This window comes from Pelophylax lessonae, assembly GCF_965119305.1.
Source record: "Pelophylax lessonae genome assembly, chromosome: 2".
Classification (NCBI taxonomy): Eukaryota; Metazoa; Chordata; class Amphibia; order Anura; family Ranidae; genus Pelophylax; species Pelophylax lessonae.
Genome location: NC_138769.1, coordinates 481,145,450 through 481,157,845, shown reverse-complemented (window position 1 = coordinate 481,157,845; position 12,396 = coordinate 481,145,450).

Below are 12,396 nucleotides of genomic sequence, written 5' to 3'. Positions count from 1 at the left end.
AAGCAGAAACTGTCCAACAAGTCACAACCCCAAAGTTGTGGCAGTTATGAACAGGGGGAATAGTAAGCGAGTGGGAAAGACTCCGCTGATCTTTGCAGCCAGGTGGATAAGTAGACAGTATGAACATTTGAAATTGCAAAACACGTCCCTAAAAGAAGCTCTAGATATAGCCAAAAGTAACATCAGTACTTTAGAAGTTTCTAAGTCAAATTTTGATGCTTGCTACCTTCACCTAGTAATAGAAAACAAGAGATTACAGGAAGAAGTTCATCAGCTGGTAAAAAGACTGAAGGATGCAGAAAGTGAAGTAAAACCTTATCTGTCAGCTGCCAGGAGCAGCTTGCTCAGTCTTTAAAAAGAGTGGATAACAAAGCAACTGATTTGGTTATGTTCGAATTCAGTGGGACATCCACACCTAATGTATGTACCAACAGGGATAAATCCATGGAAGGTAGGAGTTCTCACAATATTGCCCCTATATCTTGTAAAGTATTTGAAAAAGCGTCTAATCCAGTTGGAACCTTTCCTGTCGTAGCCATCGAACATTCTCAGTCATCTAAAACGAAGCCTAATGTTAAGAGACGCTGTACAACTTTAGATAAGATAAAATGTTATGCATGTGGACTATTTGGCCACATAGCTCGATTCTGTCTATCACGTCCCATTGAAAACGTAGTGAAACAAAATCTGTACAGGACAACGAGACGTGATTTTGAAGTGTACTCCGCACGCTTTGCAACATGGCCTAGGTGTAATAAGTATGAACAGCCTAGATCATGGGTCGCATTCCAAAATCCTAAATTAGAGAACGCGCCCATACAGGATGAGAATGATGAAATGATTCGGGATGGGTCTTTGAAAGAATTTCAAACTTACAAAACAGATTTTAGAGTAAGTTTGGTCTGTGAAATACATGAACTGTGTGTTGTGTCCTCTGAAGTTTTTTGTCACAGCTGCTGACAGCCCACGACCCCCCTCCTTTCTAGTCAGATCTGTGAGTGTATTGTCATGTAAATTGCCTGGTAATTCATTACAGTGAAAGGTGAGATCTCTAATAGTGAACTGAGATGTGTATTCACTAACATGTGTTTTGTTTTCCAGAGAGACAGTTCTAAAGAGTGTCATTGTGAGGTATGATTTGTGAATATATGGTACCACCTAAATATTTTTTTTATGAGCTGCTCATTTTTGACCATGGTGAACATTTTTTTTTGGAAATTAATGGTATACCATAAACAAAATCCACGTGGTAATTAGTTTGAGCTCAACAATTTTTGGTTTTTGAAAAAGTGCACTGTTCCAACTTAGGAAAAATGTTTAAGTCTTTCTTTATGGAATGTAATGTATTGTATAATTGTGTGTTTCATATGCTAATTTTTGTCACATGTACCTAATCATCGGTTTATTTTTAGGAGGAAGAAAAATGTAATATTTATTTGTAGTTCTAAATTTATTGGTGTTTTATCCTTCAGATTCCATAATTGGGTTTCATGGCTTTCAGAACCAAAGGAGATCACAGCCTTCAGAGACAACTTTATATAAAATTAATTTTTCTTTTTTAGGTTTATTTGGATGGGGCTTCTGATGTCAGTCCATTTGGCTGTGCTTGGTTCTAGACCTTGTGTAGTGTATGTTCTGATCCGACATATGTAGAGCCCTGGTATTAATGAGTTTCTTTCCTAAACTGGTAAGCAAAACCAACTAGTTAAAGTCTGCTATGCCATATTTCCACTGACAATATGATTGGTCATCTTCAGTCTTACTTAGGTTCTATAGATGAAAATTTGATTAGGACTGCAGTGGATAATTGTCACTCTAAATACCTATATTAGGTTGAAGAAGTGTTATGAATCTCTGGCAGTGTTACTGCATTTATTGGTAAGGGTATTTTGGAATTGTCCAGAGTTTGAATAGATCTGTTCAGTAACAGATGGTACTTGTAGCTCCATGGATCTAACTTGTAAGGGTCTGCTGTTATACTTGTGTTTACGACTGGTTCACACCCTGCTGTTAATTGAATTAGTTACACACCAAGCCAGTCCGGTCTTTTCAAACTTCGCTCATTGCCTCAGGGCGTTGGGCTAATGTGACTTTGTTCCTAGCAGTCTCTCTGTGTGTCCCCAAGTGTAATTTAATCCTTATTTCCTGCCCAGTGACACCATACAACTATTTGCCCTTAAAGTTTCCTGTTTGTTTTTACATGGCTATTCATTATTGGCCATCTGTGCCCAGTAGCAGAAGTTTCTTGAGCTGGATACACACTACGCAATTTTTTATTGATTCAATTTCTTTTGGATTGTCCTTCAGATATGTGGTACAAGGGCCTGCCTGGTTGCATCCAATTTGAGAGTGTTTAGGTCTGGCCTCATATTGTATAGTTTTGATGACTCTGAACAAGCATTGTATGGGAAAATTGTATGCGAATTGTATGGTGTGTTGCCATCTTCGGACTTTGTGCCTTAGCCGTTCAAAGGGCCCTCACTTTTATTATGTGTGGGCATGCTGTATTCTCCTCAGTTGGTGCCCATAGGTGTCCTTCCTGTCCTAGACTTCTTGTGTACCTTAACTAGTATTCTGTGTCCTGCATGCCAGTTAGACCAGCGCCCCAGTGCTGTACTATGCTCCTGCATTCCATGTCAGTCCTATCGGAAAAGTGTACGCAGTTTATGTTGTATGGGTGAAGAATAACATTGTCTGATTACCGGATTTACAAACGGGTCACAAGGTGTGCAGCCTTTGTAAAGAATCAGGTGTACATGTTGGAAGGTTAATTTCACTCCGGGTATTCAGACTATTCCCATAGTTCGGTTAAAGAGAGGTTTATTGGAGACTGCAGGAGCTGGAGGCATGACACTGGGTGCTTTAAACACTATCGACCGGAAGGTACTCAGGAACACATTGGGGAGTCTGGAACTACATGTTGGTGAAGGGGTTAGGAATCCCACTTACTCTGTCCAGCACCCAGGTACAATGAGAGGTGTTCCAGGACCCAGGAAAAGTGTTTGCCTCTTCCTCAGTGGGACAATTTCCACATCACAAAGACAGGCAGGTGGGGGTAGTATCCAAGTTTACTATGAGTCATATGGATTGGTGGATGACTCCGTTCCATGGCTGTCAAAACCAGATTTGCACTGTTCTCATCCCTGATTGCAGGGACTGAACATCGTGCGTATACCTTGGTCAATTTGGGTACTATCCTATCAGACTCTACAGCGTTACACCCCAGAGTCCATTATGTTCTGATGGTTTATGAGTCTGGAAAACCTCAAATGATTGATCTTGACGGGTGCTGGAGAAAGGAAAGTGTTGTGTTATGTCAAAGGAAATAAGACAGAATCATGAGTGAGCAATTCTGGCACAGGAAGGGGTCATGTATCATAGATGCCGAGGTATTGTCCCAACCTTTCCTAAACAAAGTTAAAATTATTTGAGACCAGGGCACTGGTGCTTCTATCAAATATCTAGTGATGCACTGTGTTCAGCATCAGGTAAATTGTACTCAGCAGGGTACACTACCTCGGGGATCAATTGCACATCTTCTCTTGTCCTTGGCATGGATATAACAGGAACACCAGGACGTACCCCTATTACCCCAGAGAAAATACTTCATATCAAACATGACATCCCTTTACATCTGCAGAAACTTCCTTTGGGATTTGGGGCAGAGTTAAAAGTTTGGTAAGTTAAAAGTTTGGTAGTTAGACGTTGGGCAACAGGATTTGAATAGCGCCCGCAGTTTCTGCCATGCGTTAATAGAAGGGCCCTACTTAAGGGGTTAATAATCCAAGGGGAGGCGGTTGTAGAAAAAGATAATAGCTGCAGGGGGAAATGATCTGATTGAGTTGGCTGAGGTAAAGTTCTTGGTGGAAGCAGAGTAGGCTTCCCTGAATAAATGAGTTTTCAGGGATCACCTAGTGGTGGACGAGGGTAGGAGCTGGCTGGACATACTGGAGTATGGAGTTCCATAGATTCTGGAGCAGTCCTGATAGTGAGCCTGGGAGGAGGTAACAAGTGAGCTGGAGATCAGGATGCCTTAAGAGGAGCAGAGTGGATGATTTGGGTGATATCTTGAGATCAAAATAGATTAATCCAAATATCTCAGGTTACGTTTTTTTAATGGGCATACTGTATACAGTCCTAGGGCCACAGCTTTAGTGAACTCCACCCTGTAGCTGTCCTGATTTGGGTAACTATTAGGAGACCGATGTGGGGTATTGTGCGAATTTAATAGAGGACCCTAAAACAATATAAAGTTACAGGAAAAACAAACTACATTTTTGAATTTTTGTTTTTCGGGAGAAGCCTCTAAATTGGAGTAATTAAGTGCAATCAGGTTTACCTAAATTATAAAAGTTTTTTGATCAACTTTTTGTTAATCTCTCCTTACTGTGTACCTGACCTGCAAATTCGTACTGCTGATCACTAGTGCGGGAGAGGAGTTGCCCTTTTTGTAAAGTAGTTGCTGCAACGCTTTTTGTTTTTTCTCCTTTTTCAGTGCAGTCAACAATAGATTTCAGGGCAACTATGTATTAGTGATTTTTTTTTTTTTCTTTTAATACAGATTAAATGCTCTGTAACTATCCAAAGTTGAAGGTGGTAAATAAAAATCTTAGTTGGAGCAGCATAAAATCTGAAGTTTTTATATTTTTTTTTTATTTTTAAATTTTTATATTTTTTAATTTTTTTCATTTTTTATTTGTATTATCCTTTTTGCTCATTTTTATTACTTATCTATCTTTCTTCCCTTCATCCCTTTTACTAATTTTTCATTACTTACCTATCTTTCTTCCCTTTCCTAGTTTAATATTCTAAGTTGTTCTTTTGATTTCTATCTTCTATTCTCTTAGATAATGTAACTAAGGCACCAGCCATATAATTATTTGTTGTGAATTATAACATTCTTCCCGACTCAGCTTCAAGAGTCCGGTGGGAACCCGCAGAACCATATTTAACAACCAATGAAAAAAGAGTATCCCTATAAATCCAGGTCTTATATTTTACATCCCTCGACCTGCCTACTGCTTTAACCTTAGCTTTACCTGTTAACATTAATAATCCTTAAATGGCCACACAACTGCAACACTCTTGATCCCCCCATAACTGTATTCTGACATTCTTTTTTTCTTTTTGTATTCATGCACAACTGTCCGGAGGCCTTCCCTACCACCACCTGAAGAAGCAACAACTACCACCATGCCATAGCTTGAGACAAAGGTGCAAGACTGAACTTTCCTTAACCATGTTGAAAAGTGCCATCTCGCGGTCCGATCCAATCTTTGCAAACATCGCACAACATTCCCTGTTACAGGGTTAAAAAATGCCAGGATCCCGCCATCGATGTTGGAGTTCCACTCTTCCAAGGCAGAGGAGTGAGTAAACATCGCTGTACATGCACTCATGGTCCGGATGTGAGTTCTCAGAGACACCAGGATTTCTATGACTTTTCAGTCTCAAGTCTATGTTGATGTGTTCATAAGAACAGATAAAGAGTTTCGTCGTGTTCAAGAAAAGAAGTGGAGGCCGCCGTGGTGGGGGTGGGGGGATTGGACCTTCTGGGCTGTTGTGGGTGGGTACAAAATTTTAAGTTCAAAGTTATGAACTTCAGGGGGATATGTAATGGAAATATTGAATTCTAGTGTTTTTTTTACCTGAAATGGACATTATTCTGATTATTAATATGACAGTGAAATGCTGTGTGGACATTCTGATACACCAAATGGGTGCCATACACAGCTGTCCCAATTCCTCTTTTACTGAGAACATATGTTTTCTAAGGGGGAGGGGGGTTTGGTTTGCTTTGGAGTCTTTAAAATGTATTGACTAAATAATTTCCCCCTGTTCCTTCCTTTCATGGTCAAACCTAGCTGGGGGCTGGATGAACCACAAAAGATGCTGACCATCTGTTTTTTTTGACTATATAGTAAAGGTGACCATAAATGGTAATTGAACCTTTTTGGGTTTAGGTGTAGGAAGTCCTTGACCATACATGGTATGCAAAGGGAGGGGGTCTTCCCCTGAGAGGGGGTAGATATAAGCCTGAGCTGGGGGTCTCATCCCTCTCTCTATTGCATTGAAGGCTGACACAAGATGGTAACGTAGAAATTCTGTGTGTGTGTGTGGGGTAATCTATACCTTGTAATGTATTCTTTGTCTCGTGTATTGTTCTGTGTGACTTTGTCCATTTGCAACACTATTTGTAAAGATCACTGTTTCTTAAGATTTTATCATCTATGGCATAATTGATTCATCTAAAGTTTATTTTCTGTAAAATAAATAAGATCTTTATCTTTAGCAGTTATCATTCATTACTTATTTTTATGGTAGTAGCCTAAACAACATTGGCTAGATTTTTGTATAGAAAAAGGTTATTGACTAATAAGTGGAAAAGAGAGGGGACTAGGAAAATTTCCTTAACATAGTTTAACCTGTTTGGACAAAAATCTCAAAATGTCTCGGCCAGTTATGGGGACATATAACTCGTTCAGGACCTCTGAATGAGCCTCTGTTTTTATTAAAAAATGAAATCTGATTAATTAAAAGGGTGGACCAGGAATAGTAAGACTGGATAGAAAAGGGCTAGATTATGTTGTTGGAAGCCCTCCAGCCTGGAAAATAGCAGCTTCGAATGCACACTGTGAGAAGCTCACAGTGTGCAATGAAATCAGAGTAAGCAATTTTAGTAAAGGAGAAGAGCCTGTACAACTGTGCAAGACTGCAGGTAAGGTTGAAATTGAAATTTAAAGGAGTGTCAAGGTCTGAACCAAAATGTGGCCTTTGATGGAACAGTAACAGTAAATGAACAGTAAAATGAAGGAGTTTATGTGAAAAAAAAAGTTTGCTTTATTCAGCAGCCAATTGGATTGGCTGCTACTGGCAACAATAGATTTTCTCATTTGTACACTGTTCGTACATGTGCTATAATCAGATCAGGAGCACTGAATTAGTCAGTGGAGCCATGCAAATGTGAATACAAATCTTCCCTGGGTCACCTGTGTATTCTGAAGCTTTCTAAGCGAACTGTGCATCCAAACCCTCCCTGGGCTATCACTGCATCCAAATCCTCTCTGGGCTAACTCTACATCCAGAACCTCCCTGAGCCAACTGTACATTCAGAATCTCCCTCGTCACGTGTGCATCCAAATCATTCCTTGGCCAACTGTGGATCCAGGAACTTCTTGGGCTAAAATGTGCATCCAGAAGGTTCCCTGGGGCCACTGTACATTTAGAACCTCCCTGGGCCAATTATCAGTCCAAAACCTCCTGGGCCAAAATGTGTATCTAAATCCTCCCAGGGCCACTTAAGCATCCAAAGCCTCTTTAGACCACCTAAGCATCCAAAGCCTCCTTGTACCCTTCTACCACCTGTGCTTCAAGACTCTTACTGGGCCAACTGTGCATCCAAATCCTCCCTACCCAACTGTGCATCCAGATTCTTACTGGGCCAAGTGTGCATCCAAATTCTTCCTTGGCAAACTGTGCATCCAATTTCTTCCTTGCCACTTGTGCCTCCACAATCTCCATAAGCCAACTGCATATCCAAAACCCCCCTTTGCCAACTGTGAATCCAAATCCTCCCTAACCAACTGTGCATCCAGATTCTTACTGGGCCAAGTGTGCATCCACATTCTTCCTTGGCAAACTGCATCCAATTTCTCCCTTGCCACTTGTGCCTCCAGAATCTCCCTAGGCCAACTGCATATCCAGAACCCCCCTGGGCTAACTGTGCATCCCAGAACCTTCCAGAGCCAGCTGAGCATGCAAACCCTCTGCCGTGACACTTGTGCATTCAGATTCTTACTGGGCCATCTGAGCATCCAAATCCTCCCTGGGCTAACTGTGCATCTCAATCCTCGCTAGGTAAAATGCACACCCAGAGCCATCCTGGGCAAAGTTTATTCCGAAAACATTGCTGGGGCAGCTAGGAATCCAGAATTTTTCTGGCCCAACTGCTGTAAACCTTCAGAACCTACCTGTTCCAAATGTGCATGCAGAATCTATTGTGGATAGCTGTGCGTCTAGAACTTACCTGATCAAACTCAGCATTCAGAAAAGGCATAATATTATGGACCCATTTATTCCAAACTACACACTTCTATTTCAAGTTTGTTAGCCACCACTAGCGCAATATAATGAAAGGATGGCTTCTATTGAGATACACTTATGGTGAGGTGGGCTAAAAGGAACCCAAAGGCCTTCTACTAAGCCATAAGCCAGTATTTCTATTCACTGATAACCCACAAACGTAAAACAACTGTATGCAGTTTGATATAAATGGCTCTAAAACATAAGGCTGTATCTATGATATACAGTATCTCACAAAAGTAAGCCCCTCACATTTTTGTAAATATTTTATTATATCTTTTCATGTGACAATACTGAAGAAATGACACTTTGCTACAATGTAAAGTAGTGAGTGTACAGCTTGTATAACAGTGTAAATGTGTTGTCCCCTCAAAATAACTCAACACACAGTGGTCTGTAGGCTTTCTGACACTTCCAGGTCTATCCAGCGAAGTCACATCTGGCTCCTGCGGAACGCATGCCGGCCGCGACCACAGCAACGCTTTATGGCAGGGTGACAAGTCAGTTGAGGAACGGAGGGGGAGACTATTCCTAATATCTATTGTGGAGGTTCTCACCAGTGCCGGAATAGGCACTCATTGATGTAAGCACAATTATTTATTGATTCATGAGAGAATAAAAAACGGAATTACACTATTACACAATTTCTGTGTTCCTCATATATATATGCAATTGAACTGCGGGAAGATAGGAGGGTGCAAGTTTGGACGGAGCATCCATCCATTGTATAAGTGATATAGGTCCTGGTGGCCTGAATCTTTTTGGCGAGCATATATATATTATCCATTAACCCACGGGGTGAAAAGGTTTCCATTTCTCATTCACAAAGGTGCAGGTGTTCTGATAGCCACTCATTTTCACCACACTATTGGACTTTTAGACATTTTTCTGTCTTGTTTTCTGAATTGGACTGATCTTGTATGCAAATGGCACTTTTTTTTTTTCCATTGGGAATAGGTTAGTATGCACATGAATTGTATTCACTTTATTTGGACTTTATTAACTAAATGATTTTATTTATAATTTATTGCTGGATATATATATTTATATATTTATTATTCACGTTTCACAGATTGCTAATGACACTCATCTTTGATTGAGTACACAGCAAAACATCTCATACAGGTATGTGTAGGTTGCCTGTTTGGCACATTGCTGCACATATCTATCGATCTATAGATACATTGTATCATCTTTGAACATTGTTGGTGGTGAATCCCAGCACATACACACATTTATACAGTGCCTTCTTTCACCAATAAATATTTCATTTGTACACAGCCATTGATGTCTAAACTGCTGGCAACAAAAGTGAGTACACCCCTAAGTGAAAATTTCCAAATTGGGCCCAATTATCCATTTTCCCTCGCCGGTGTCATGTGACTCGTTAGTGTTACAAGGTCTCAGGTGTGAATGGGGAGCAGGTGTGTTAAATTTGGTGTTATCGCTCTCACTCTCTCATACTGGTCACTGGAAGTTCAACATGGCAACTTATGGCAAAGAACTCTCTGAGGATCTGAAAAAAAAAATTGTTGCTCTACATAAAGATGGCCTAGGCCAGTGATGGCAAACCTTGGCACCACAGATGTTTTGGAACTACATTTCCCATGATGCTCAACTACACTGCAGAGTGCATGAGCCTAATGGGAAATGTAGTTCCAAAACATCTGGGGTGCCAAGGTTCGCCATCACTGGCCTAGGCTATAAGAAGATTGCCAAGACCCTGAAACTGAGCCAAGACCATACAGCTGACAGGTTCCACTCAGAACAGGGGTGTACCCACTTTTGTTGCCAGCAGTTTAGACATTAATGGCTGTGTGTTGGTGTATTTTGAGGGGACAGCAAATTTACACTGTTATACAAGCTGGATTCTCACTCCTTTATATTGTAGCAAAGTGTCATTTCTTCAGTGTTGTCACATGAAAAGATATAAAATATTTACAAAAATGTGAAGGGTGTACTCATTTTTGTGAGATACTGTATCTATGATATAAACCTGTAGTTCTCGACACAAAGTTAGTCCAAGGACATTATGAATGATTTCCATGGCCCCATCTACTATCCTAAAAATGAAAAACACCCCTCTTATGGAATAAAAGATCTCCCTATACCAATATTCAGGTTGGAAGATCAAATTTCACTGTCAGCATACTTGTTGTGTGTCAGACTTTCCTGACCCATTTGTTTAGTTTGAGAAGATTTTTCCACATATCTCTAGCTTCTCTAAAATTATGAGTTTTTCCTCTGCAGACTCTGATGTAAGGGGGAACTCTGTGCTGGGTTATTTTAAGCTGACTTTCATGTAAATGGAGGAATAGGTTTTTTTGCCTATTGTTATACCTTAAGCACATTGCTAGTCACACTTGTAGCTTAAATATTGATATTTGCACTGAAAACGGTCATTTGGCTATCTTTTTGAAGCTAACATTTTGAACTCTTAGTAAAATATTGGCTCTGTCAGTAAATTTTTGTGTCGTGCCAGTACAAATTTGGCTCTGTCAGTAAATTTTCTGTGTTGTGTCAGTATATTTCACTTGGGGGGGTTGACAACCCTGATGTAAACCCTCACCTTGTAAAACAACCCATTCCGTTTAAACTAGAAATAAATATTTATGTCAAGATATAAAAAAACATTATAAATACCCTTTTTCCTTTTTTTAGGTGATCACATACCCTCTGTTCCCAGCTGCATAAGGAGCTCAGGGAAGAGAAACAACAGAGCACTAGTCTTCATGTGTCATCAGAAGTCATTGGAGGAGAGCAGGCAGAGTCCCAGAACTGCTAGAAAACTGGCCACACTGTGCTCTCATGTCTAGTGCGGTCAGTTTTTAATAGGAAAGCAGAGGGACTGGCAGAAGCACCAGCTATTTTACACAAAGAAAGCAATACAAAGAGAACAGGATACTTTTTCAAACAAATACATGGTAAAGCAGGCACACATCATGAATATGAAATATGGGGTTTACATATTCTTTAAGTCTGCTTTAAGATCTGTAAATCATCATGGCACTATATAAAATACATGTATCAATATTTACAACATTTAGCCCTCGTTCACACTGAACACAGCTTTGAAATTGGGCAGATTCATCTGAAATCGCATGATTTCAAAGCCTCAACTTTGGGTGCGACATGAAAGACATCTGTGGGGCTTCATGCACAGATGTCTATCGAAGTTGCAAAATCTGCAAAAGTAGTGCAGGGATTACTCTTGCAAATCGGTGCTACACCGAAAAGTAATCGTTGCACTGATTGGAACGGTGGCATTGCCGGCAACAGGCTGCGACTTGTCATGCGTTTTTACCTGTCAAATCGCATGACAAATTGATTTGTCGGGGTAATCTTACTTGGAATTATTCTTTCTATTAAGTGTAAGAACATATGTATCTCGTCACTAATTACCTCATTTCAGAGAAGTTTGTGTTTAAGTGTTCAAAGGTATCATAAATACCAGTCCTGGACGAGATGTCTGACAGCCTATGGCATGGTCAAATAAGTAATGGATTTTCACTAGCCAGAGGTCAATAAGATCATCAGATAAGGATATATTCTAATTATTATAACTACGAAATCTAATGAACGGTACGATACTGCCCTCTGTGGAGATAATAATAAATGCAGTCTTGGGATAGTTGAGATATTTCCCATATAGGAATATTATATTGTATTAAAAATATAATTATTGAAATGGCATTGCTTGCCAAGGTGAATGATGGAGATACAGATGGACATTTATGTATGTACTGGGAGTATGGACAAAGTTTTATGTTGTGCTTTTATAGTTAATCTTGAACATAGAGAAATCATCATTTAACTTTATTATACAAAACATGGGGTTAATTATTTATAGAGTTGTGACTCTGACCTCACCAGTTAAGGTATAGAATATCCCAACCAATGGGGATAATGTTTCATCCCTCTGGGTTTAACTTATGGTAATTTTTATAGCCCTTTGTTCATACCCTAAAAAAGAACAACCCAGATGAGAGATAGGACACATTACATTACATTGCCCAACAGACATCACACATACATCGCACACACTACTACATCCATTGATATACTCATCCAGACATACTCCATCTTGCTCCATCATTCATCTGAAACTTTGAGGGACGCCAGACGAAACTCCTCCCTCACTGGCATCCATCTTAAGACTCTGGTAATGACCATTTGAAGCTAGCTGCCATCTTAAGTGTGGTAAATATAATCTTGCTATGTTATTTGATTTTATTCAACAATTGTTTATTTCCTTCCTTATGTGTTTTATATTGCTTATTTAAGGGTAATAAGATTACAGTCCCAGCCGTATAA